This window comes from Chiloscyllium plagiosum, chromosome 21 (assembly GCF_004010195.1).
Source record: "Chiloscyllium plagiosum isolate BGI_BamShark_2017 chromosome 21, ASM401019v2, whole genome shotgun sequence".
Lineage (NCBI taxonomy): Eukaryota > Metazoa > Chordata > Chondrichthyes > Orectolobiformes > Hemiscylliidae > Chiloscyllium > Chiloscyllium plagiosum.
The window spans coordinates 44,338,702-44,364,177 of NC_057730.1; positions in this window are offsets into that span (position 1 = coordinate 44,338,702).

The window sequence follows — 25,476 nt, forward strand, 5'->3', positions numbered from 1 at the left end:
CTAACGGTATTATGGTAACTACTCCCAAAATGCTCCCGAAGCTTCACTCATCTGACTGGGCTCATTTCCCAAAACTAGGTGCAGTTTAACCCCCTTCCCTAGTTGGACTGATTACATACTGTGTCAAGAAACTCTCCTGAATGGTCCTTACAAATTCCACTCCATCCAAGCCCCAAGCATGAAGCAAGTCCCAGTCAATACAAGGGATGTTAAAATTGCCCACCATAATATGTTTTTACATATTTCTAAAATCTGTCTACATATTCTGTCCTCTGTCTCCTGCTGGCCATTGGGAGGCCTGTGGTTTACCCTCGGCATTATGATTTTACCTTTTCTATTCCTGAGTTCCACCCACACTGCCTGGCTGCACAAGTTCTCTGATGTATCCTCCCTCAGTATAGATAATCCAACTCTCCCACCCCATTTAAAACCCTTTCTATCACATCTGAAACATTATTCAACTGTCGGTCCTGACCCTCTTTCAGCCAAGTCTCCATCATCGCAATAATGTCAGAGTTCCAAGTACTAACCAATGCTCTGAGTTCATCTACCTTGCCAATATACTTGTTGCATTGATTGATTGACTGATTTATAGTCATGTGTACTAAAGTACAGTGAAAAGCATTGTTTACGTGCAGTACAAACAGTTCATAGTAGGTAAGGATGTATAGATCAAAAAGGCTTAGTATAGTTACAAGATAGAGTTGGATCTGTTGTAGGGAGCTCACAAGGAGTCACATGGTGTTGGCGCCATCTTGAATCCTTGCATTTCAGACCACCTCACTTAATCTTTTCAACAGCATTTCCTTGCCTGTTTTCAGTCATGTTTGCCCTGATTTCTACCTCTTCCTCAATTTCTGCATCTACTGCCCTACCCCTATGGATCCCATCACCCTGCCACACTATTTTAAACCCACCCCAAGTGCGACCTCCACCAAGGACATCAATCCTGGTCCTGCCCATGTGTAACCCGTCCAGTTTGTACAGGTCCCAATGCCCCATGAATCTGAAACCCTCCCCCTCACACTATCTTTTAGCCACGTGTTCAGAAGAAGAGGCAGATATAATCTTCTATTCTATACTGGGTCTATGGACATGTCTAATTATTAATGGTGGAGGAGAAACCACTATATTATCTGACATAACTATGCAGTTTATTGCTTGATCTCAACAATCAACATCAACTATCTAAGTGCAATTACAACAATCAGGAGTCAGGTATATCAGTTCAACATTAATTCTTTCAGAACCATCATCTTATCCAACAGCTTCCACCAGTGAGAAAGCCCATTTGATTACGCGCCAATCAGGTACTTACGTGCTGACTGGCAGATCTCTCTGCCTATCAGAGCCATGATCAGTGAAATCCCACCCCTGCCTGAAGCTCCTGACCAATCAGAGGCTGGCAATCATGGGGTTGGTAGGGCAGCATTGTGAAGTGGGGATTTGCAGGAAGTGGCAGATCAAGGTAAGGGCAAGTGTGGTGATTTTTCAGTAGCCATCCTTCTACTTGCCATCTATGCTCCATGTTGCCCCCCGATAGCACAAACTGAGCCCCTCCCAACTTGTCAGCCCTGACTTTCCTGTCAGCAAAACAGGATCTCACCTGATGTGGAGGTAGGTCATTGGGCTGGCGCCAAAAGTGTCGTTAATTATATCCAGCCCCATTTTTTGACTTCTCACCAGCTGTCCCGTCTCCTCTAGGTAAGGGGAAAAAAAATCCAGTGCTGCTATTTGATGGAAGTGATGGAGAGCCATATGTTGCAAACTTTAAGATGAAGCATTAAGCCAACGTTATAGCTTGCTCTTAGGCGGATGCTAAGGTTCTCTGACTTTATTCTGAAGAAGAACAGGGGAGTAATCTCTATTGTCCTGAGCCTAATCAATATCACAGAAACAAATTAATTGGTCACTATCACATTGTTTTTTTGTGAGATCTTGCTGTGAACAAATTGGCTGCTTTGTTTCTTGCACATCAACACTGATGACACCAGAAATACTTCAGAGGCTGTAAACCTCCTTCTGAATCCAGTGGTTGTGACAGATGCTAAATAAAGTCTTTCCTCCGTATTTTTTCCCTCTCAGCATGCTTTGCTGACAATGACGGAGTATGATTCTTCAGATAAGGGGTTAACACTTTTTATGTTTGGCATTGACATAAAATTGCTGTCCTGAGGTAAAATATGTTAATGAAATATTCTGATCAGAGATGTACCAACTGACTTCACTCAGCAAAATTCATGCTCCCGCTTGCAGCTTATTTTATGAGTGATCTGGGGAAATTTGGGTGGAAGAAGCTCACATTTATAATAAAGCAGAGATTTTCAAAATATGTTTTCTTGACATGTCTAATATACAAATGGTTCAGAGTTACAAAAGATCCAAGACATAGTCTTACTGTGTCCTGTGCTGCCCTATAAAAAGTTCAAGGTTGATCCCTGTTATGTCACACTTTATAATTACAATATAATTTAAATGAAGATACAGTTACACTAATACTGGTTGCCACATATACTGCTTTAGAGACTCTTGTTTGTTCACTTTTCTTGATGTAGATGCACGGTGCATCACAAAGGCAGCCTCCTGTCATGTTTAAGTGGCACTGAATGCTCATCAGCATCAGGAAGACAGATGTTAGGGCCCGAGATGCTGCCACACCTTCACCTATCAGCATTAACAATCTAATACTGGCTCCCATTGATAGTTTCACATATCTCAGGTCCTTAATCATCTGCAAACTTGAGACTGAAATATCAGCCAGACGCCAAATACTTTCTGTATAGTGAGCCAGTCACTGGATCAGAATCCCCTGGATGTCCCATATGTGCTTCACATGAAATATGAAGAGAATGAACATTGCCTCCAATAACCAGGTGACTGAAATATAAAATAAAGAATGAAGGGGGTAAAACCAGAATTTGTTGCAGCTGTTTCAGAAGGTAGTATTTCTTTAGAACATCAGAAGATGCAGTTCTTCTCCAATCGGCCTGTCCAAATAAAATGATTAAATGATCAGTTTTTGAGTGGCTGCTTATAACTGATATTGATTAGGCAACTCACCATTTAGAGTAGAGGATTGTGGGACTGGGTAGCTGCTTCCAAAGTAAAGCTTCTGCAATTCATTCTGTGGATGGTAGTTAATTGTAGCTCCAGTGTATTAGTGATGAAATAGATGAATATTGTAATGAACGGTGGAACACACATCAAACACAATGTTGTTGGGCTTCGTTGGTGGGGGTGGGGGTGTTGATTTTTGACTTGTGTGTGCTAGGTTAGCTGGTCATTGCCATTGGGGGATCTTGGTGTCTGCAAGTTGACCACATATTTCCCTACATCACAACAACTACTACATTTCAAAAATACCTAATTGGCTCTCAAGGGCTTAGGGTCATTCTAAACAATTATGTCATTACTAACTTATCTTTATGAATTTCCTCTGGTCACGTGTAATCTCCAGCACATTGGCAATAGAGACTTGGAGATGGTGGTGATGCCAAGGGTTGGATGAGCCGACTAGATAGAAGGTGAAAGTTTCTGATAAAGATCACGAATGGAATTGAACATTTAGTTGCATGCTTCTGTAGCCCAGATTGGGTAGTCCTGGGCGGACAGCATTATTGTTGTGATCAGTCATGGGCACTTTAAACGCAGGTGCTCCTGCTGACCTGCTGAAGAGTTTAGAGCTGAATTATATATCAGATTGGACAGGCTCCATAAATTACATTAAAACTCTGTTAACTGTGATTTATTAATATCAGTGATGGTCTTAACTCACTTGTTGTGAAACATTCCTCTGAATAGAAAGATTAATAAGTTGCAATTTAATTCATGTAGCTATAAAATCTTGCATTCCTTACCCTTTTGCAGATGGATAAACACCTATTTGTATAAAAGGCCTATTTGTATTGTGTTTGAACAATATTGTGGTTGACCTAATTGAACATTTTCACTCAGTGTCAGAGGCAAAGTGTGATCTTTCCCTTTGAATGTGATCTACTGCCTGTATCAATTGCCATTTGTAATTAACCCTTTGTGCACTGGCACTTACTTTGCTTTCAAATTTTTTTTTGTTGGGGACTCTATCCTGTTTAGGGCAGCAACTTAACAGGGTACTTTACAGATTCCTGAAGAAGGGCCTGTGCCCGAAACGTCGAATCTCCTGTTCCCTGGCTGCTGCTGACCTGTTGTGCTGTTCCAGCAATAAAGTTTCAACAGGGTACTTTACAGCTCTTGCCCATCTCGTCCCTGAAAGTGACTAATTGTACTCTTTCCACACTTTTCAATTCTGTTTGAATTTGATCATTGTTCCATTACATTCTTAAAAGAACAAAGAAATAGTCTTTCAGTTGAAAATTCGCAAGAGTCTTATGTCCATATTTGTCCCAATCTTAACCTATCATCTTGAGTCACTGACTCAGTTAAGAGCCTAACTGACTACATTTGAGGAATCTAGCAGGTCAGATTTCAAAAGGAGAGCTCTCTAATTCCCCTGAGAGATATTTTAAGCCCCAGCTGCAAATTTCCAGATCAACCTGCATGTCCCAGTAAGCGGTGGTAACTGGGATGGAATTCCCCATGGATCCCGTTCTCCCACTGTCACCTTCATACATTAGGTGGAACCAAGATTGGACAGTCCCCCCAGATGGGACTAGATTTATATAGGATATGTGGTCAACATAGATGAGTTGGACCGAAGGGTCTGTTTCCATGCTGTAAATCTCTATGACTCTACGACCCAATATTTCAATCCCAGATGGAGCAGGGTTCCTTGAACATCAGTAAGATGAGAAAAAGATGAAATGGAAGCAAAGCACAGAGAGGTATGTGACCAACTGTATTCCAGATCAAATTTGGATTCCAACAAAACCTGGGAGAGAATGAACAAAAGGTTTTAATAAATGTTTCATGAGGCGAATGTAAAGTGATGTGCAAAATTGTAAACACTTGGTTCCGTGTTTGCTTAGATGGTTCACAGCAACCTCTTATTGAAGTAGTAAGATTTCACAGAACAAGGGAAATAACAGATCCAGGCACAAAGGGCTGACTGGATTCCTTCAGTGCTCCATCACTCTTTGGTTTGATAGTTTGTTGCTTGTGATAACTGGACGCCAATGGGTTAAACTGAGACTCCCAGTTGATTGCCAATAGAGTAATCTACATTCTTTGCTCTACAGCAATAATATCTGGGTAAAAGTTGCTGAGGAGAGAATGCATTCTTTGTTTACATATTTTAATGCAGTATGTGCTGGAATCACAAGAACAATTGAAGGTGTGATACCCCTTTAAGGGCCATTGGGTATCCCTAATTAATCTCCTCACGAAGTTCATTGAGTGAGTTCCCTTTTAACAGGCAATGGCCTGTCTAACTGGAACTCATCACCTAAATCCTTTATATACTCCAAACCCCTTGATATAAGGGCCAACATTCTGTTTGTATTCCTGATTACCTGCTGCAGCTATATGTTAGCTTTCTGTGGGGCCCTCCTGTGGCACAGTGGTAGTGTCCCTACCCCTGGGTCAGGACGCCAGGGTTCTCAAGTTCCACCTGCTCCAGAGGTGCGTAATGACAGTTCTGAGCAGCTTGACTCCAAAAATAGGTTTAATAAAAATTATAAAATTGATCCAGAGAGGACTCTTGTGGCACAGTGGTAGTATCTTTGCCTCTGAACCAGGAGGCCTAGGTTCAAGTCCCACATATCCCTTAGGTGTGTAACAGCATCTCTGAGCAGGTTGATTAACAAAATATCCGATCAGTTTAGGGGCTCTTGTAATGCAGTGGGTAGTGTCCCTTCCTCTGGTGCAGGAAACCTGGGGTCAAGCCCCACCTGCTCCAGAGGTGGGTGATAATATCTCTGAACACATTAATTAGAAAATAGGTTAAATAAATTGAATTTTTAAACAAAACTACACCCAGAAAGATGAAAAAAAAGTAGACCTAGTGGTTATGTTCGTGCCTGGTTGTCCTTGGAAAGGGAGCACACAGTATCCATCAATGCTCTTGATGCCTTAAGAGAGGGGTGGGCAACACGGGGGATACAGTGCTTTATCTTCACCTCCAATTGCATTATGATTTAACCGCTTCATTCTCTCCCTATCCTGTTTTGATTTTGACCCAGGGATGGGTTTGCAGAGGGACTAGCCTCTGTACATCATGGGTAGTGGTTCTATTTTAGCGTTCAACAATAATTGATGTTCCTTTCCAGTTGGGCTTCCTGAGTTAGGGTAGAAAGACTAACATACAGTGTTCTCTTCTACAGTATGCATGCAGCAAGCCTGGTGAAAAACAAGCCAGTGAGCTCCAAGCAGAATTTGCCACGCGTGTGCCTGGCTGTGCTCAGATATTCAGGTTTGCAGGTCTCTCCTTTAGAGTGGAGCTTTCTTGAACCAGACAGGCTCTGTGTGGAACTCATAAGGAAAATTGGAGCAGGATTGAGAATCCGGTAATCTTACAGTGAAAGTAAGCAGTGTGCTCTAGATAGTACTATTTGCTTCAAAGTCCAGATTGTCAGTGGTCAACACCGTTAAGTAAAACAGGAATAAAAGCAGGATACTGCAGATGCTGGAAATCGGAAATAAAGACTAGAACAACTCAGTAGATCTATCAGCAGTTGTAAGGAAGAATCAAGAGATTTGAAATATTAACTCTGTTTCTCGCTCTACAGATTCAGACTTGCTGAGGTTCTCCAGCATTTCTTGCCTTTATTTTGACTAAAGTAGGACATTGTTTGAATTATTTCTATCAGAACAACATTTTACTTTTCCAAAAATGAAAAAGTTAACAATCACATTCCACATAAGTCATCTCCTGCCTTTCTCCTGATTTCATGACTTACCTAGCATAATTGGATCTGCAGCAGGAAATTATGAACATTCATAATACCATTTCACTCCATCATTTACATAGCTCTTCATGCCAAATGGAAAATATAGGCCAATTTGTTAGAATAGCAAACCTCTGAATCGTGCTTTAAAAGAGAACTGGGAGTGGGTGGATGAATACCATATGTATGCTGGATAACGGGTGCCCAGTTATTATAGATAACAGATCTGTTCTGTAGTGCACAGTTGTGATCTGTTTTTACAACGCATACTGATAGCTCCTCAAGTTCTTGGCATCATTCATATTTCCTACATAAAGTGAACAAAACAAAACTCGGATCGTATCTTTTGCGGAAAGTGTGATGACAGTATGGTTTGCACATGTCCACTGTCTGGAAGGCTGTTGTCGACTTCTGACCATCTCACAGAGAAATACACTTGTCCTAAGTGTAACATTCATCTCCTCCAGTTTTTATGAACTTGGATATAAGGCTAACTTAAAAATAATTTAGAAAACAATTGTGATGCAAATAAACTGAGCAACATCTTTTCTGAAGTACTATTCATGGAAAATGCTGCCTTTGACTTTAACACTGTCTGAAGACATAAATCCTTAATAAACCACGAGTGAATAATGCTACACTTACTAAAATATGACATTGGTTAGGCCGCTTTTGGAATACTGCTTGCAGTTCTTGTCTGGGAGAAAGTGAGGACTGCAGATGCTGGAGACCAGAGCTGAAAATGTGTTGCTGGAACAGCGCAGCAGGTCAGGCAGCATCCAAGGAACAGGAATCCTGAAGAAGGGCTGATGCCCGAAACGTCGATTCTCCTGTTCCTTGGATGCTGCCTGACCTGCTGCGCTGTTCCAGCAACACATTTTCAGTGCAGTTCTTGTCTCCCTGCTTTAGGAAAGATGTGAAACTTAAAAGAGTGCAGAAAAGATTTACAAGGATGTTGCTGGGATTGGATGGTTTGAGCTATAGGGAGAGGCTGAATAGCCTGGGGCTACTTTCCCTGGGGTGTCAGAGCCTGAGGGGTGACATTACCAAGGTTTATAAAATCATGCGTAACATGGATAGGGTGAGTAGCCAAGGTCTTTACCCCAGAGTAGGGGAGTCCAAACCTATAGGGCATAGGTTTAAGATGAGAAGGGAAAGATTTAAAAGGGACCTAAGGGGTAACTTTTTCATGGAGAGGGTGGTGCGTGTATGGAATGAGTTGCCAGAGTTGGTGGGGGCTGGTAAAATTACAACACTTAAAAGGAATCTGTATGGGTACATGCATAAGAAGGGTTTAGAGGGATATGGGCCAAATGCTGGCAAATGGGAGTAGATTAATTTAGGATATCTGACTGTCATGGATGAATTGGACCAAAGAATCTGTTTCTTTGCTGTACAACTCTATGACTCTATGTAAAAAACAGATTAACATTTGTAGAGATGAGAAGACTGTTTCTTTGGGCTGTCAAATAATATATGTAATTAGAAAGGACACAAGTATTGGTCCAAATTTGTGGCCAGCAGTGAATGAATAGATTATTACACTTGTTCACAGATGAGTCTGTCCATCTGGAGTTGAAGACAATGCAACACAGGCGTTGTCCATTTCACCAATTTTCTGAACCAGTTTGGAAATACGTTTAAGAACCTCCACATGTTTAAAAGATATTGAACTTTCTCCTCTCCAGCCTTTCTAAACTCAACATCCTATTTGACATTAACCCAATGGTGTGGCCAAAGTGGTAAAAATCCTGTACAAGCTGCTGTGACCACACCATTGGGTCAATGTCAAGTAGTCGCTTGTTCAATTTTGTAAACACATTTATTTGCCATGCCACTCTGTAACTTAAGACGTTGTCCTTTAAAAATCCTTTCTAAAGCCCATTAGTCACTTCTTATTTAGATGCTTTTTGGTTGCAACCTTTTTAGTAGTAGGTGTTTTGTTTTGCTTCCTTTTACAACCTTTGTATCTTTGCATTTACAGTTTCCTGTGGATCAGATTTAATAAAGTGCAGCTCCCACCATCCAGACAGATTTTATCTGTGGTGCTGGCAGTGGAGTACTTGAAAAAAATTACCCACCCTCAACTATTCCTCAGTTTTTGATGGACTTTTAGTTTTTGTTCTCTTTGAGTAATGCATTCAACTTTGATCTTTTCACATGGACATTAATGATCATTTATGAATTACGATTAAAACATGCATTATGTCCCTTTACTTTCCTGTTATATCCAGACCACAATCTAACTTTATTTTTACCTTGAATCACATGTTTTCCCCTTCCCCCTTGTACTTTCTTATGAGCCTTCCGAATTTGTGTTTTCCTCTTGTGTACCCACAATAAAACCAAACTGGCCACCAATTTGGTCCCCAGCCAACTCATCTTTCACTGGTCTCCTTAAAGGAAGCAAGAGCTTTGGCTGAGTCACAAGGCTAACTGAAACATCCTAAAGCAGGAAGTTGTTAGCTCAAACTGGCACTCCATGCACCAGTCAGTTGACCCAAGTGTCATCTGGATTTGAACCAAAAAGATTGTATCTAACGTTACAGACTGCTCCATCCCATTCAAGCAGCTTGCTGGCATCGGCTCAAAACCTTGCTTTCTTGAAAGATGTGACACAGTATTGTTTAAATAGCGGAAACAATAACGGAGATGGAGAAGATCGGAAGGACAGTCTATTGCCAAGAAAAGGTCCTGTCATCGTCTTGTCAGATGGTCAACTCTGTTCCAAACCTCTTGAGTCTTGGAGAAGTTTCAAAAGCTGAGAGAAAACAATCAAATCTGTTTGTAACATCAGGCAATGTGGATGTTCCTTTCTCATCACTGACTAATTGATGGAGTTTTGTTAATTAATGCACAGTCTTAGCAACTGATGGGTTCATATCCCAGTTTGCAATGAACCCCCATTTATGCAGTGCAGTGTCAGGGGAAATCCCCAAGGGCAATAATATCAGGTGGAAGCTACAATCTTCCTTAAAACACGGAAGAGAAAATGGGCCAAATGTAACTACCTCCTGGAAAATGATTGGAATGATTATAAAATGTGTCTAATTAAAATATCAGCTCAAGTTTTGCCATTCTAATAATGAGAGACGTGAAATCTATGGTCTCATGTCTGACATTTCTCATTAGTGTTTAATTGTTTTGCTATATTTCAGCGAGGCACACCACTACCTCCACAGATGTATGGTTCCTTATGCATAGCTATAGTTACAAATACAACTGCTTGCACGCACTCAAAACAAAAAAAAGCTCATTCACGCACACTTCAAAATATGCTTGCTGGTATATGAATGAATAATAAAAATGTGACTATTAATCTGTGTCGGTCATTACAAAAACCTATGTTTTTAGGTTTAAAAACATTCCATAAACAACGCTTTGTGAATAAGTATAAAACATGAACGATGGGTAGTCATGGGCAATGACCTACACTAGACTCGTGAGGCTGATCATTTCACAATAGCAAGGTCACTGATGAGCTATGTTCAGCGACACACATGGCCTTGAGTTACAGCTGTCTTCGCATGAATTCTTTGTACATGGCAATGCTGAAAGGTGTGCGCAGGAGACTAATTTCACATGGGAGCTAAGTTTGCAGGCAAAGCCTGGAGTCCTTTTCGGCCACGTGAATGTAAATATTTACTGCCCACCATGTCGCATGTTTTTAATTGTGACAGGCATTTCATGGGAACAGTGCTGTCAGGTGCTGTTGTATTAAGATTCCTTAACGATTGGAGTCTGTGTCAATGTGCATTTTGCCGAGCTGAAGACACTGGGATTACTGATTTGTAATCAGAATGAGCCCAGGCACTGCATGCTTGAATACTGTGGTTTCACTCTGTTGAAAATAAGAGTGGATCGCATTCAAAAGCAGCAGGCCACACCTCGTGAATAATTCATCAGCTCTTGCACAGTTATTTCCTACCCTGACATTTTGGCACCTTCTGTTGTCTCAAACTGGAAGCCCTCCGTGTCCAGGCTCCTGCCCCCTTCGCCCCAGGAGTAAAATATTCTGCTCTCATTAAGGCTAATTGCCTGGAGAGGTCTCACTCGAGTCTCTCCTACCTATCATTATACAATGCCCGCAGCTCATCGCTGTTTAATATTACACTGCAGCACAAGCTGTAATGTCAGGCATAGGTTTCTCAAATGGTTCTGCATGTGCCCTTCTGGACAATGCCATTTTTCAATGCATCAAGTTAGCAGTTACAAGCAACTGAAATCATCACGTGTGAATTTTTGTCATTGAAATAAAGGAACAGGTATGCATTTCAAAGATATATGTGCAGAAGCCTGCGGCTAGAGTTTCAGTCTTAGCATTGGTAATTGCACTTGGTATTAACTATTCGGTTACTGAGTAGACAGTACTGAGTAGACAAAAGTTAATATACCGAATTATTGTTCGCAGACACAGAGCCTTGGGTTTTGTCAAAAGTGTGCTGTTCCCAATGTCACAACTGAGTGCCCATTCCACTTTCTGTCTTTTTGCCCTTCCCGACACAATTGTAATGAAGGAGATCCAATTCCCAACCTAGTCGTAATAATAGTGGAGTCCCTCCGACTGCTCAAGGCAACAGAAGCAAGTTCAAATTAGGAAGCTACATGGTGTTCTCAATGCTGCCCCTGGTGCACACACTCTCTTAATTGCAGCACTCCATTGGTCACCAGCCAAGTAACATGTGGTGGGGGGATTGTTGCTTCTCACAGACACTCCATCTAGCAACCCCAACAGCCCTGGGAGCCTTACAATGAGCAAGATGTATACATCATGAGAGCTCTCCGTGAAACAGATATGCGTTATTCGTGTCCTGTTACCATACACAGGTTGTGAGTTCATGAAAAGAAAACCTTTATGGATGTTCCTAGGGAGCTTTTATGGCCAATGTGAGTGCTGTCAATTAGGCCTCACATTGAGGAAGTCTAGTGATGACACCAAGTGGCATTGCAAACTGGCTTTATTCATCAGTGTTGAAGTGGATCACACCATTGGCATAACAAAATTAAGTAGTGGTCTACTCCTCAATGCACCTATGCTGGGCACCCTGAGAAATGTGACCTATATCACCCATGGCAACATAGATGCCAACACTGGTGTAGAAATTGAGTTGTACAGGCACCTTGAGGGACATTGCAATCCATCGAATCCACATGGCTGCACATTTTAATGACCAATCCAACATATCTTGGTGACCATTTCTCCTACAATTCAATTAACTGTTAAAAAAAATCAGGAGTTGAAAGCTAGTCTCAGGAATCTGTTGTAAAACACACCTGGTCCACTAATATCCTTCCAGAATGGAAATCCTCAGGCCTTACCTGTCCACTGAAATGGCTGAGGAGGGCCCTCTGTTCAAGGTCAATTAGGGGTGGACAACAAATACTGCCTATGCCAGGGAATCCCGCATCCCTTCAGGGAATAAGAAAAATTCTGCATATTCATCCTTTGCCATTTCTACTCTGTCCAGCGCAATGCCACCAGTAAATTCATCGTCCCCAAACCCTATCAGCATTTCGGAAGTGCTGTCCTCTCTGAGATATCCTGCAATGTCCTTCATAATCACCTTTTCTGTGAACTAAGGAAATGCAGCAACTGTCCTTTTACCTTCTCCTTTCTCACCATCCAAGACCTGATACACCCATTTGAATCATTTACTTTCAAGTTATTACTGAGTTTATTGCTCACAATGCAGTCTGCTCTGTACTGAGGAGATAACCACACATTTCTGACCTCCTCCATTCAGTTTTCAAGCATGACCTTCAGTTTCAGATCGTTTGCTATTTTAATCCTCTTTCCCATCCCTACCCTGATTTTAGGTGGTGGTTAGCTCTGTTGGCTGGGCAGCTGGTTTGCGATGCTGGCAATTCCCACACTGACTGAGGTTACTATGAAGGCCTCCCCTTACCCACCTCTCCCCTCACCTGAGGTGTGGTAACCCTCAGATTAAACTCCACTAGTCATCTCCCTCTCTCTTATGAGACAGCAGCCCTATGGTCTGATAAGACTTTGTCTATTTTACGTTTACCTTGATCTCAATAGTTTCAGCATCTTACACTGTTACAGTGAAGTTTTGTGAAAGCTCATGCAGTATCACCTCATCTTTGGTGGCAGCACGGTGGCTCAGTGGTTAGCACTGCTGCCTCACAGTGCCAGGGACCTCGGTTTGATTCCTGCTTTGGGTGACTGTCTGTATGGAGTTTGTACATTCTCCCCATGTCTGCATGGATTTCCTCTGGGTGCTCCGGTTTCCTCCCAAAATCTAAAAGATGTGCAGGTCAGGTGAATTGGCCATGCTTGTTTCCCATAGTGTGAAGTGTATTAGTCAGAGGGAAATGGGTCTGGGTGGGTTACTCTTTGGAGGGTTGGTGTAGAGTTGTTGGGCTGAAGGGCCTGTTTCCATACTGAAGGGAATCTAATCTAAACTAAGCACTTTATAGCCTTCCAGATTTAACACTGAGTCTCACCATTTTAGATTGTAAAGCATACTCCCTTTTTTTTGGATAGTAAATGCTGTTAATGTTGTCTTGAGCCATCTTCTTTTCCTTTATTCATCTCTTATTTTTCTGTTCTCTGCAGGTCTGACTCACAGTGCCATGACCTTCACCAAGGCCAAAGAGATAGGACCCAAATCCAGCCCAACTGAAATGGGAATTGAACCCCCATGCAATCAGGGCCAACTAGATCCACACCGGATATTCAGACATCTGGCCGTTTCATAATTAGTCTGAGTTTGTATGGCAATATGCACTTTGACAGACACATTATACTCTGGAGTTGTGAATGGTGGCAGTAGAGACTCCAGCTTTCTTTCCATCATATACCTGACTGGGAATTTTTCCTGCTCTTAACCTGTGCTTGCTAGAAAAGACATTGTCAACCATTGTTAGGAATGCACCTTCCTTGGCCAACAAGTCATGGAATATGAACCGAAAGCTGGATCTTCTAGCTTCTGGCTTCAGATTGATGCCTAGTCAATGAATTACTGTACTCACAGAGTAATGGAATTAGTTGATGTTAAGCCTGAAAGAGTGTTCTGTATTCTTTTAAAAAAAAAGGCGACAATTCTAAAAGGAGTGCAGGGGCTGAAAACCCATGTATATACATGTACAGATCATTGAAAGTGGCAGGACAGATGGAGAAAGCAGTAAATAAAGCATACAGTGTTGTCAACTTTATTAATGGGGCATAAAGTGTCTACCTGGAGTATTATGTACATTATAGGGAAGATGCGAACGCATTGGAGATAGTGCAGAAGCACATTAATTGGATGGCTCCAGGTATGAGAAACTTTAAGAATAAATTGAATAAATTGGGTCTGTTCTCCTTGGACAGAAGGCTGAGGGGAGATCTGATCAAGGTTTTCAAAATCATGAGTGGGCTAACAGAGTAAATAGTGAGGTGCCGTTTCAGCTTGTAAAAGATACAGGAAAGAGGGGGTATTGATTTAAGGGGATGAAACAGGGATGAATTGAGGACAAACAAAATGGGTTGTTGGTGTATGGAATGCATTGTCTGGAAATGTGGTGAAATCAGTTTCAAATGTGGTATTAAAGAGGTGCCTTTTTGGATATAATGGTGTGCAAGGACATGGGGAAAGATAGGAGGTTGGCACCAAGTAACAGAGCTGGACGAGATACGAGAGTGGTGCAGGCAAGATGGGTTGAATTCCCTCCTTCTGTGCTGTAACAATTCTGTAATTCTGTGATGTCAAGCTTGAGTTTTGTTGTTTCTATATTGACTATGATGGTTTCAGTTTTTCTTCACCTCTGAATGGAGAAGGTTGTAGCTGAGCACTGAGTGAGAGCGGCACTGTTGGAGAGGCTGGTTTTAAATCTTAAACCAGGGCTCTGTCTGCTCTCTCAGGTGAACAAAGAGAGATCCCAGTTTAACAAAAAGCAGGGACCACTCTCCTAGCATCCTGGCCAATAACTATACAGCAAGCAACATCCAATGAATAAAATGGATTATCTATTTATGATCCCATTGTTGTTTGCAGCAGTTAAATCTGCATAAATTGGCTGCCACCTTCTCTATATGAGAAAAGCAACAACAGTTCAGAAGTATTTAATAGTCTGTAAAGTACTTAGAGATGTCTTGAGACCATAAAAGGTGCTCTATAAATGCAAGCTTTTTTTCTTCTCTCATCATTCAGCTTGCTGATAAATAATGAAAGCGCTGACGACGCTGGCACGAAAGATTAGATAGTATTGTGTATTGCACTTGCTAATGAGTATGTTGAGAACAGATGGGTTTTTTAAAAATATTATTTTATCCAGAGGGAGATGTAAACCAGATTTGGGATTCAAGCTTCATAAGGACAATTTTCACAGCGCTGTTATTCACCATCTTTTGAGAAAGGTCACATACTTTAATATCATCTGCAATCACTTATGCAGAGGAAGATAGATTATTTTGCAGATTGGTGAGTCTGCCCATCACAATGAAATTAGCAACAGCATTACTGCAATGTAAACAGGATTTCAGAAAAATGCAAAAAACTTTGGTTTAATGAGTTCATTATGTAGCCTGCTAATTGCAGAATCGTGTGTAAATATACATCAAATTCAATGCTGCTTAACGTAAATTATAACCATGGTTTATGTGTTAAACTTTCACAGTGCACATCTAAATAAATGAGATACAAGTAATCAAGTATGGAAGATATTTCCATGTGTGAAGTAGCATTTTGTTTAGTTAAAGCTACCTCACATCTTTACCCACTGTGCTAGGTAAAAATGAAATTATGCCATATTAAGGACAACGATAACATTTACACCAAACTGATGAGGAATGAATGATATGTTTTTCTTTCTTAAATAAATTCAATGAAAAATTGAGCGTTTACCACTGCAAATTTAATTGGCCATCCCTTCACATACCGCATTTGCCCACATTTTAATATGGCTGACTAGTTTTGCTAATGTTAGGTCACTATTGCTGAACTCCTTCCATTTCGTCATTTGGTAGTACAGAAGTTGAATGTTACTTAAAAGGAAAAGATGTTTCCAAAACTTTTTTAAAATCTTGCATGCAATTTCAAACAGTCACAGCAATTTATAATACTAGAAAAGGATGCTGGCCGATTGGCAGAAAGAGGTTACCTCTGTTTAAAGAGTTTAGCTTAAAAGGACTGAACCAGAAGTGTTTGGTTAAAGCCATGAAGGGTTAATTTGAAACTGAGAAAGCCTGAGTTCCGTTTTATGAAGACTCCAGGAAGAGACTATCAGTTTCTTATGATGGGGTATTGAAATCACTTGTCTGACACACCAAAATCTGTTCACCATCTTTAAGGCCAGCAACAGGAGTGTGATGGAATACTCCCCACTTGCCTGGATGAATGCAGCTCCAACAATGCTCAAGAAGGTTGGGATCATCTAGGACAAAGCAACTTGTTTGTTTGGCATTGTATCCACAAGCATCCACTCCACCATCCTCAGTAGCTAACACTCAACAGGAAGAGTGTATACAAGATGCACTGCAGAAATTCACCAAAGCTCCTTAGACATTACCTTCTAAACCCATGACCCCCACCACCGTCTAAAAGACAAGGACAGTAGACATATGGAAGCACCATGATTTGTAAGTTCTCTTCCAAGTCACTCACCATCCAACCTTAGAAAAGTAGCATTGTTTCTTCAGTGTCACCAGGTCCAAATTTGAGAACTCCCTCCCTAATGGCAATGTGAGTCTATCTAAATCAAATGGACTGCAGCAGTTCAAGAAGGCAGCTCATAACCACCTTCTCAAGGGCAACCAGGGATGGGCAATAAATACTGCACAACCAGGTACACTCATATTCCTTGATTAAATAAAATAAAAGGAAGATTTCCAATTGGATTCAATTGGATTGTGCCGCTCATTCGTGTTCACAGTATTTGCTTCTTCATGTACAATTTGCTGAGTTTTGTTTTGCATCTTACCCTGCCTTTAGTAATGAGAGGAATGTTTCCATACTTGACATCCAGTATGATTGCAGATTTCACAATGAGACCTTCAATCGCTCTACACCACTGACTGAGCCCTGGCTCTACACCTGACAATGCCTAAGTGTCCCTGGTGTATCCTTTCCAATACAACTTCCTGAAGAAAAGCTGGATTAGCTAGTCTTCTGTCATGCATCAGTAAATTGTCCACGATTATGAAACGTTGTCAGTGCTCAAAGTATGCGTTCTTGGCCAGCTCACCCGATTTATGATCTGGACATCCTTCAACATAATACTGGCAAATGTAGCACATTCTTCTTTTTGCTGAATTTGGTTGAACTTCTGTGGGCTTATTGGCAACTGTTTCTTCTCAGCCATATGAAGCTATTCTTGTGTCCAATTGCAGGTAATCTATTCAGATCCTGTTCTCTTTTGTTCCACCATGAGTCTCAGGGGCTCAATGAAATCTTCTGCTGGATGGTCAAGAATGGCTTGTTTCTGGACCTGTGGTTCATCAACCATTTCTTTCTGTCCTTGTCATTCTCTGGGAGATAGTCAGACTCCTTTCACCCCTCTAAGGAAAGCAAAGTTGCACACACATGAAAGTTCAAAAGCGAAGTCAGTTGATTTGTGACCGACATACATGTTTTCAACTCTTTTATATGCATTGGGCTGTAGTGTATCTTGTAGCATTCCTACGCTCTTAACATTACTATCTCTATGCCATGAAGTCTTATCTCTCACTGCTGTAGCTTCTGCATCTTCAGCTATGGTAACTAAGTTAAGAAAATCACCTTAGCATTGGCATTAAGCTTCAATCTAATGGGATGCCCATTGACATAAAGAGTTTCTCTCAATTTTGGACTGTTGGGATTACCAACTCTAAGCTCAACCATCTTCAGCTGCTTCATCAACGATCTTCCCTCCATCATAAGGTCAGAAGTGGGTTATGTTCGCTGATGATTGCTCAACATTCAGCACCATTAGTGACTCCTCAGATACTGAAGCAGTCCATGTGCAAATCCAGAAAGACCTGGACAGTATCTAGACTCAAGGTGACAAGTGGCAAGTAACATTTATGCAACACAAGTTGCAGGTAATGATCATCACCAAAAGAGAGAACCTAACAATTGCCTTTTGACATTCAATGATATTACCATTATCATCCCCTACTATCAACAGTATGGGGGGTGACTGCTGTTATGGATTAGGCCAGACCCCTCAAAACATTTCAAGAAGATAGCCCAGACCCTAACTTTGCTAATTATTTTAAGTAGGTGTATAGTGGATATTCCAGGAGAGAATCAGCTGGTCAAACCATGTAGTTTTAAACAAAACAGGATTTATTTACAAGATTACTGAATGAAACACAAACAACAGAAAACAGAATACCGAATAACCTAGCCTATCTGAAAATCCAACAGATCATCCCAACTTAATGATGCTGTTCCAAATACTTACAACAATCCCCATGAACACCCCTTGGCATAAAAGGTAAAATCAAACACAGGGTCTTATAGAATAGAGGTCAGAGAGAGAGTACAAGCCTGGACCGGCTTCTTTAGGTCCAGCAATCTTTAATCACACTACCGCTAAATCAAACCAAACCAGAAAAAAGCTGAGCTGGGAGAACTGGCCACGCCCCTTTTATGGTACAAGTTTTTTTAATTGAAAGCCCTCTGTTTGAGGCAGTATCTGTTAGATATTATCAAATTGGCCCTAAAACCTTTTAACCCCAGACATTTCAGAGTCTGTGATGTTGACGACCTTCTGAAACAAAAAGCCAAGGACAGCTTAACCTCATTAAAGGAGCAGCTTCGTCACACTGTTAACCAGAAACTGAAATGGACTTACTGTATAAATACAACAGCTACAACAGCAGGTTAGCAGCCCAGAATACTGCAGCAAGTAACTTACCTCCTGACTCCCCAAAGCTTCTTGACCATTAAAAGGCACAAGTCAGGAGTGACATGGAATTTTCTGGATCGCTTTTTTGAATATGGCATCTCCAACAACACTCAAGAAACTTGACTCCATTCAGGACATAGCAGCCTGCTGGATTCGCATCACAACCATAAACATTTACTTCCGCCATCACCAATGCTCAGCAGCAATATGTAACATCTACAAATGCATTGCAGAAATTTACTAAGGCTCCTTAGATAGCACATTCCAAACCACAACTACTATCATCTAGAAAGGCAAGAACAGCAGGTACATGGGAATACCATCATCTGCAAATTCCCCTCCAAGCCTGCCACCATCCTAATGTGGAAATATATCCCCATTCCTTCAATGTCACTGGGTCAAAATCCTGGAATTCCCACCCTAATGGCAGTGTGTGTGTAACGGTATCAAATAGAGTTCAGCAGTTTAAAAAAGGCAACTCATCATCACTTTCTCAAGGGCAACTAGAGATGGGCAATAAATGCTGACGTAGCTAGCAATTTCCACATCCCATGAAAATACAAAAGTAAAATATTGCCTAACTACCTGTTTTTCTTCTGAAGGAGATTGCTTTACCGTGTTAAGATCTTTCCATGTGTTACAACACAGGGTAAACCCCCGGCCCCAACTAATTTAAACCTTCAATGCAGAAATGATTTAATCTCTAATCAGTTAAAATTAGAGAGGCAAAGAACTATCCCAAAAGTCCTATTTAAAGTACAAAAAAAGTAAGAACTTTATTTTTTAAGTCTATCATAAAATAATAACTAACAACTATTTACAACTCCTTTCTCTAATCTATGATTAGATTACTTACAGTGTGGAAACAGGCCCTTCGGCCCAACAAGTCCACACTGACCCGCCGAAGCGCAACCCACCCAGACCCATTCCCCTACATTTACCCCTTCACCTAACACTACAGTCAATTTTGCATGGCCAATTCACCTAACCTGCACATTTTTGGACTGTGGGAGGAAACCGGAGCACCTGAAGGAAACCCACGCAGACACGGGGTGAATGTGCAAACTCCACACAGCCAGTCGCCTGAGGCGGGAACTTTCCCTTCTACAATACTGGTCCAATAAAACCCCTAATTAAGATTTATCAAAATATATAAATTTCTAAACCAGCCAGCTGTCGAATCTTCTCTTTGTATCTTTCGCTGTCTTCTTTTCTTCTTAGGGATTTCAGTTTCACATGTCACTGATCGATAAAGGTACCTTTAAGAGAGCTATTCTGCGGGCAGTCTGCATGTGTTGGTGGCTTAGCAGTTCTCCTTGCCACTCTTTGCCACTCTGACTAACTGTTCCAAACTGGCTGATTTTATTCCCCAAAGCATCAGATTATTTCATTAGTGTTAATATTGTTAAAATACTACATTCAAACTTGATTGTAGTTTTGTGTTTTGGGGCATAATTTAAACTGATTGGCTGAATTTGAATTTGTTTTTTGTCTCATAGTGACTCAGGTACTGCTAGCTGCTGGACGAAATGTTATATTATAGATTCTACAGCACTCTGTGTGTTTGCTAGTCATTCAACTCCCTTAAAGGTACAGTACATCATACCCCTTCCTAACACATGCATATCCTCCACTTGTTCTGAAAATCTGTGCTATATGTTTGATTTTGATACAACATTGTACCTTAAGCACTTGTTACCTCCACAAAATTCAACATGGTTTCCTGTACTGTCCATCTCTGACTTTGAGGAGAAAGTGAGGACTGCAGATGCTGGAGATCAGAGCTGAAAATGTGTTGCTGGAAAAGCGCAGCAGGTCAGGCAGCATGCAAGGAGCAGGAGAATCGACATTTCGGGCATGAGCCCTTCTTCAGGAATGATTCCTGAAGAAGAGCTCATGCCCAAAACGTCAATTCTCCTGCTCCTTGGATGCTGCCTGACATGCATCTCTGACTTTGAATCTGTCACCAAGTATTACATCTTTTCCCACTATTTTTCCCTGACAAAAGTTGTTATAGTTAAAGGTATTTTCAATCAATATTATTTAAAATCATCAGTTCTTTAAGTCTGTGAAGTAATCATGGTGCTGCTACCTTATCAGAGAGAGAGAGAGAGAGAGAGAGAGAACTGGTGATGGTTTAACCTCAGGGCCACCCCACCTTAGGAAAGGGTAGAGATTGCAAAGTAGAGTCCTGCATAGTAACCTCAGCTGGTGCAGAAATTGCAGCCAGGCTGTTGGCGTTACTCGGCCTTATAAAGTAGCTGTCCCGCCAACCGAACCAACTGACCTCTTCTGAGCCTGCAATTTTGTATTCACCAAATATTATATTAAAGTGAATGACTTCTACAGCTGTATTGCATTATTTTCCTCATTTGCCGGTCTTTCTGACTCTATAATACAGCACTAAATTTGTTAATAAAGCTTTACGTTGTTTGATTGGTTGCTCTGCAGCAGTTTAGTGTATTCCATATTTTTAAATCTATTTCTTTATATAATGGGTTTTCCTACATTTTCAGAATTTTTCTGTCTTTAAGCATCAAAATGGTTTTCCCAGTTCTTTGTATGGCTGTTCCTGCCTTTGGAAGTCAAAGTGGAAGATTCCTGCTCTCTCTGCCAGGTAAAATGAATATTTTCTCCCTGTACATGGTTCAAAACACTATTTCTTCTACACAAATCTTGAAGCAAAATTCATTGGTTGGTGCCTTTACACATCTTCCTACTGAAATCATGGCTTAATTGCAGAGTCCCTTTTTAAGACGTTCTGAATTGGATGTAGGTTTGCTTGTTGAGCTGGAAGGTTCATTTCCCAACATTTCATCACCCTACTAAGTAACATCTTCAGTGGGCCTACAGGCAATGCACTGCTGATGATTCCCGCTTTCTATTTATATGTTTGGGTTTCTTTGGGTTGGTGACGTCATTTCCTATGGTGATGACATTTCCTGTTCTTTTTCTCAGGGATGGTAGATGGGTCTAACTCAATGTGTTTGTTGATAGAGTTCCAGTTGGAATGCTTTCAGGAATTCTCGTGCATGTCTTTGTTTGGCTTGTCCTAGGATGGATGTATTGTCCCAGTAGGAAGGATACCACTTCAACTGTGACAATACATCCATCCTAGGATACTAGTGAGAGAAGGTCATGTCATTTTGTGGCTAGTTGATGTTCATGTATCCTGCTGGCTAGTTTTCTTCCTGTTTGTCCAATGTAGTGTTTGTTACAGTCCTGGCATGGTATTTTGTAAATGACATTAGTTTTGCTTGTTGTCTGTATATGGACAGCACATCAATCCTTGAACAAGCCAAACTGAGATAGGCACGAGAATTCCTAGAAGCATGGCATTCCAACCAGAAGTCTATTGACAAGCACATTGAGTTAGACTCATCTACCATCCCTGAGAAAAAGAACAGGAAATGTCATCACCATAGGAAATGACGTCACCAACCCAAAGAAATCCAAACATATAAATAGAAAGCGGGAATCATCAGCAGTGCTTCGCCTGGAGGCCCACTGAAGACGTTACCTAGTAGGGTGGCGAAACGTCTGGAAATGAACCTTCTAGCTCAGTGAGCAAACCTACATCCAGAACCTCAACCTGAACTATAAATCTTCTCAAAACTCGCTATGTTCTGAATTAGTCCTTTGTTCTTCTTCTATACTCTTTCAGTAGATTTCTTTAAATTTACTTCTTTTCAGTTAAATTCTAAGATCTTCCTGATTCTTTAGTCTCAGTCTAGATCTTTTCTTCTTGCCCTTTCACTGTTTCTTGCAGCTGCACCTCGCAGAGTCTAATGTTGAGTAGCAATGCTCAACGAGAGAGATAATAACATTTTGTTTCACATTCCCTTGCCTTCACTGTCTGGTCTTTGTGCTGCTTTTCATGAAGCAATCCATTTTCCTTTCCAAGCCTCTAACATTATTGCATTGTTCCTTACAGCTCCTTATTCTCTAAGGTCATTGCATATTTTAAGTGTAGCTGGCTTTTCTCTCTGTTCCTAGCCCACACTTTTCACCCAGTGCTTCTTACCAGCTTTTGAAAGAACCTTTACATTTCTTTCTGTTAATAATCAGCTGCTGAATGGCAATCTCTTCTTAAAGTGCTGGTGTTTTTATAATGGTAAATGTACTTCCTTGAAACAATGTGGGATTTTCACGGATGACCACTGCTGATATCGTAAGACTATAAGACATAGGAACAGAAATTAGGCCAATCAGCCCATTCAGTCTGCTCTGCCATTCAATCGTGGCTGATAAGTTTCTCAACCCCATTCTCCCACTTTCTCTCCCTAACCCTTTATCCCCTAATACTCAATAACCTACCTATCTTATTTGCCATCTGTATCAGTATGTGTTTGTGGGATATCTGTCCTTGGAATTTCATACTGAAATAACTCCACAGAGATTGTAATCCCATCACTAGGTTGCCCTTTATTTACACATGAGAATCCTTGACACTGATCCAGCTCCCTTAGAGCCAGCTCTCAGAGTGAACAGAACTCCTGACACTCTTATTTGCCATCTGTATCAGTATGTGTTTGTGGGATATCTGTCCTTGGAATTTCATACTGAAATAACTCCACAGAGATTGTTATCCCATCACCAGGTTGCCCTTTATTTACACATGAGAATCCTTGACATTGATCCAGCTCCCTCAGAGCCAGCTCTCAGAGTGAACAGAACTCCTGACACTCCTATTTATAAATGCCAGACCAGAATTGGTCTCCCATTTCTTCCCTTTGTTTTAGCTTTTCTTGTTACATTCTCCCATTCTTTCCCTTTCGTTTAGCTTTATTTGTTATATTCTTTGTCACCATGTCCTCTCTCCGCTCCCCTCACCCCAGTGGTATTGTCTACTCCTTTCAAGTCTGGCAGTTAGATACACTATTATTCTCCATTCTCACATTCCAATCACTTAATCTGAACTATCAACATTTTTTCTCCACCAGCATTCTACATCCCACCATCCCCACATCGCACACCCCTCCAACTATAGCATAAATGTTGCCCCCTTCACACTCCACTTCAACCCTCATGAATTGGGTGGGTTTGACTGTCAGACAATGTTGCGACTCCAACCATGCCTCTGTGAAGCCTACTATAGCCACTGAGGTGTTGTCTTGAAGAGGCTTAAATACAAAATGTGAGGACTGTTTGTAAAGCTTCCTTCATAATGACCTGATTCCCGAATGCTACAGCACTGGACTGTATAGTTGAAGACCAGACTGAGTTGGTTTGTATCTATTTCAGTGTTTCTTGTCCTAATGCATGAGAAAGGTTCGGGATGGGGTTGGGGGAGGTGGGGAGGATGGTGATGAGTGTGGTTGGGATGCACCATGCCCATACAAGTCAAAGAAAGAAATTTTAAAATGGAGATCTCAATGAGCCAGGAATCTCTGTTGTCCAATGAGTACTGGAATGATTATGACATGGTACAAATTAGAGTCAAAGGTGTGGCGCTGAAAAAGAACAGCAGGTCAGACAGCATCCGAGGAGCAGGAGAGTCGGCATTTTGGGCATAAGCCCTTTATCAGGAGCCATTCCTGATGAAGAGTTTATGCCCGAAACGTCAATTCTCCCTGCTTCTCGGATGCTGCCTGACCTGCTGTGCTTTTCTAGTGCCACACTCTCAACTCTGATCTCCAGCATCTGCAGTCCTCACTTTCTCTCAGTGGTAAAAATTAGAATGGGCAGGACTGTTTTGAATTCCCTCAGATTTACGGAGGGTGCAAAGGCTGGGGCTTGACAAGAAAATATTAAAATAACAAAAGAACAAAGCAAAACGTTACCTTTGAGGATGGTCCTCTTTACTCAATGCTGCCTACTGAGAACATTCAACAGACAATGTTAAAAAAAAATCACACCACACCAGGTTATAGTCCACCAGGTTTATTTGGAAGCACTAGCTTTCGGAGCGCTGCTCCTTCATCAGGTGGTTGTTTACGATAAGACTGAAAGACACAGAATGTTGTTTTCAGTACTTTTAACATGGTCATTCTAAAAGATGAGAAACTTAACAAACAATTCAGGTCTTTTTCAATATATCATTTCAGTTGTATCACACTGTAAACTTTTGCTATAAATTCTGTGTATTTCGATCTTATACTAAACAACCACCTGATGAAGGAGCAGTGCTCCGAAAACTAGTGCTTCCAAATAAACCTGTTGGACTATAACCTGGTGTTGTATGTTTTTAAGTTTATGTTTGTGCATGTCAAACTGTGTGAGTATGTTTATAGTTTTCTGCACGTGCATGTAGAAGTATTGGTCGTATGTGTAATGTATATGTATGTATGGTTTTTTGAGCAGGCACGGTTAGAGATGGAAACAGGGACGTTTCATTAAAGTTTTGCTGAATTACAATATGAATGAACTTTATTTACCTTTCCCTCCATGTGATTAAGACCTTTCATTCTGTGAACACAGCCCAGTCCATCGCGCAAACCAGCTTTCCATCCATTCACTCCATCTACACTTGCTGCTGCATCAGAAAAGCAGCCAACATAATCAAAGACACCACCACCCCAGTTATGCTCTCCTCCACCCTCTTCTGTCAGGCTGAAGATATAAACGTTTATATGCACGTATGAACAGATTCAAGAACAGCTTCTTCCCTGCTGTTCTGAGACTTAGAACATAGAACATAGAACATAGAACAGTACAGCACAGAACAGGCCCTTCAGCCCATGATGTTGTGCCGACCACTGATCCTATGTATGCATCCTCAAATTTCTGTGACCATATGCATGTCCAGGAGTCTCTTAAATGTCCCCAATGACCTTGCTTCCACAACTGCTGCTGGCAACGCATTCCATGCTCTCACAACTCT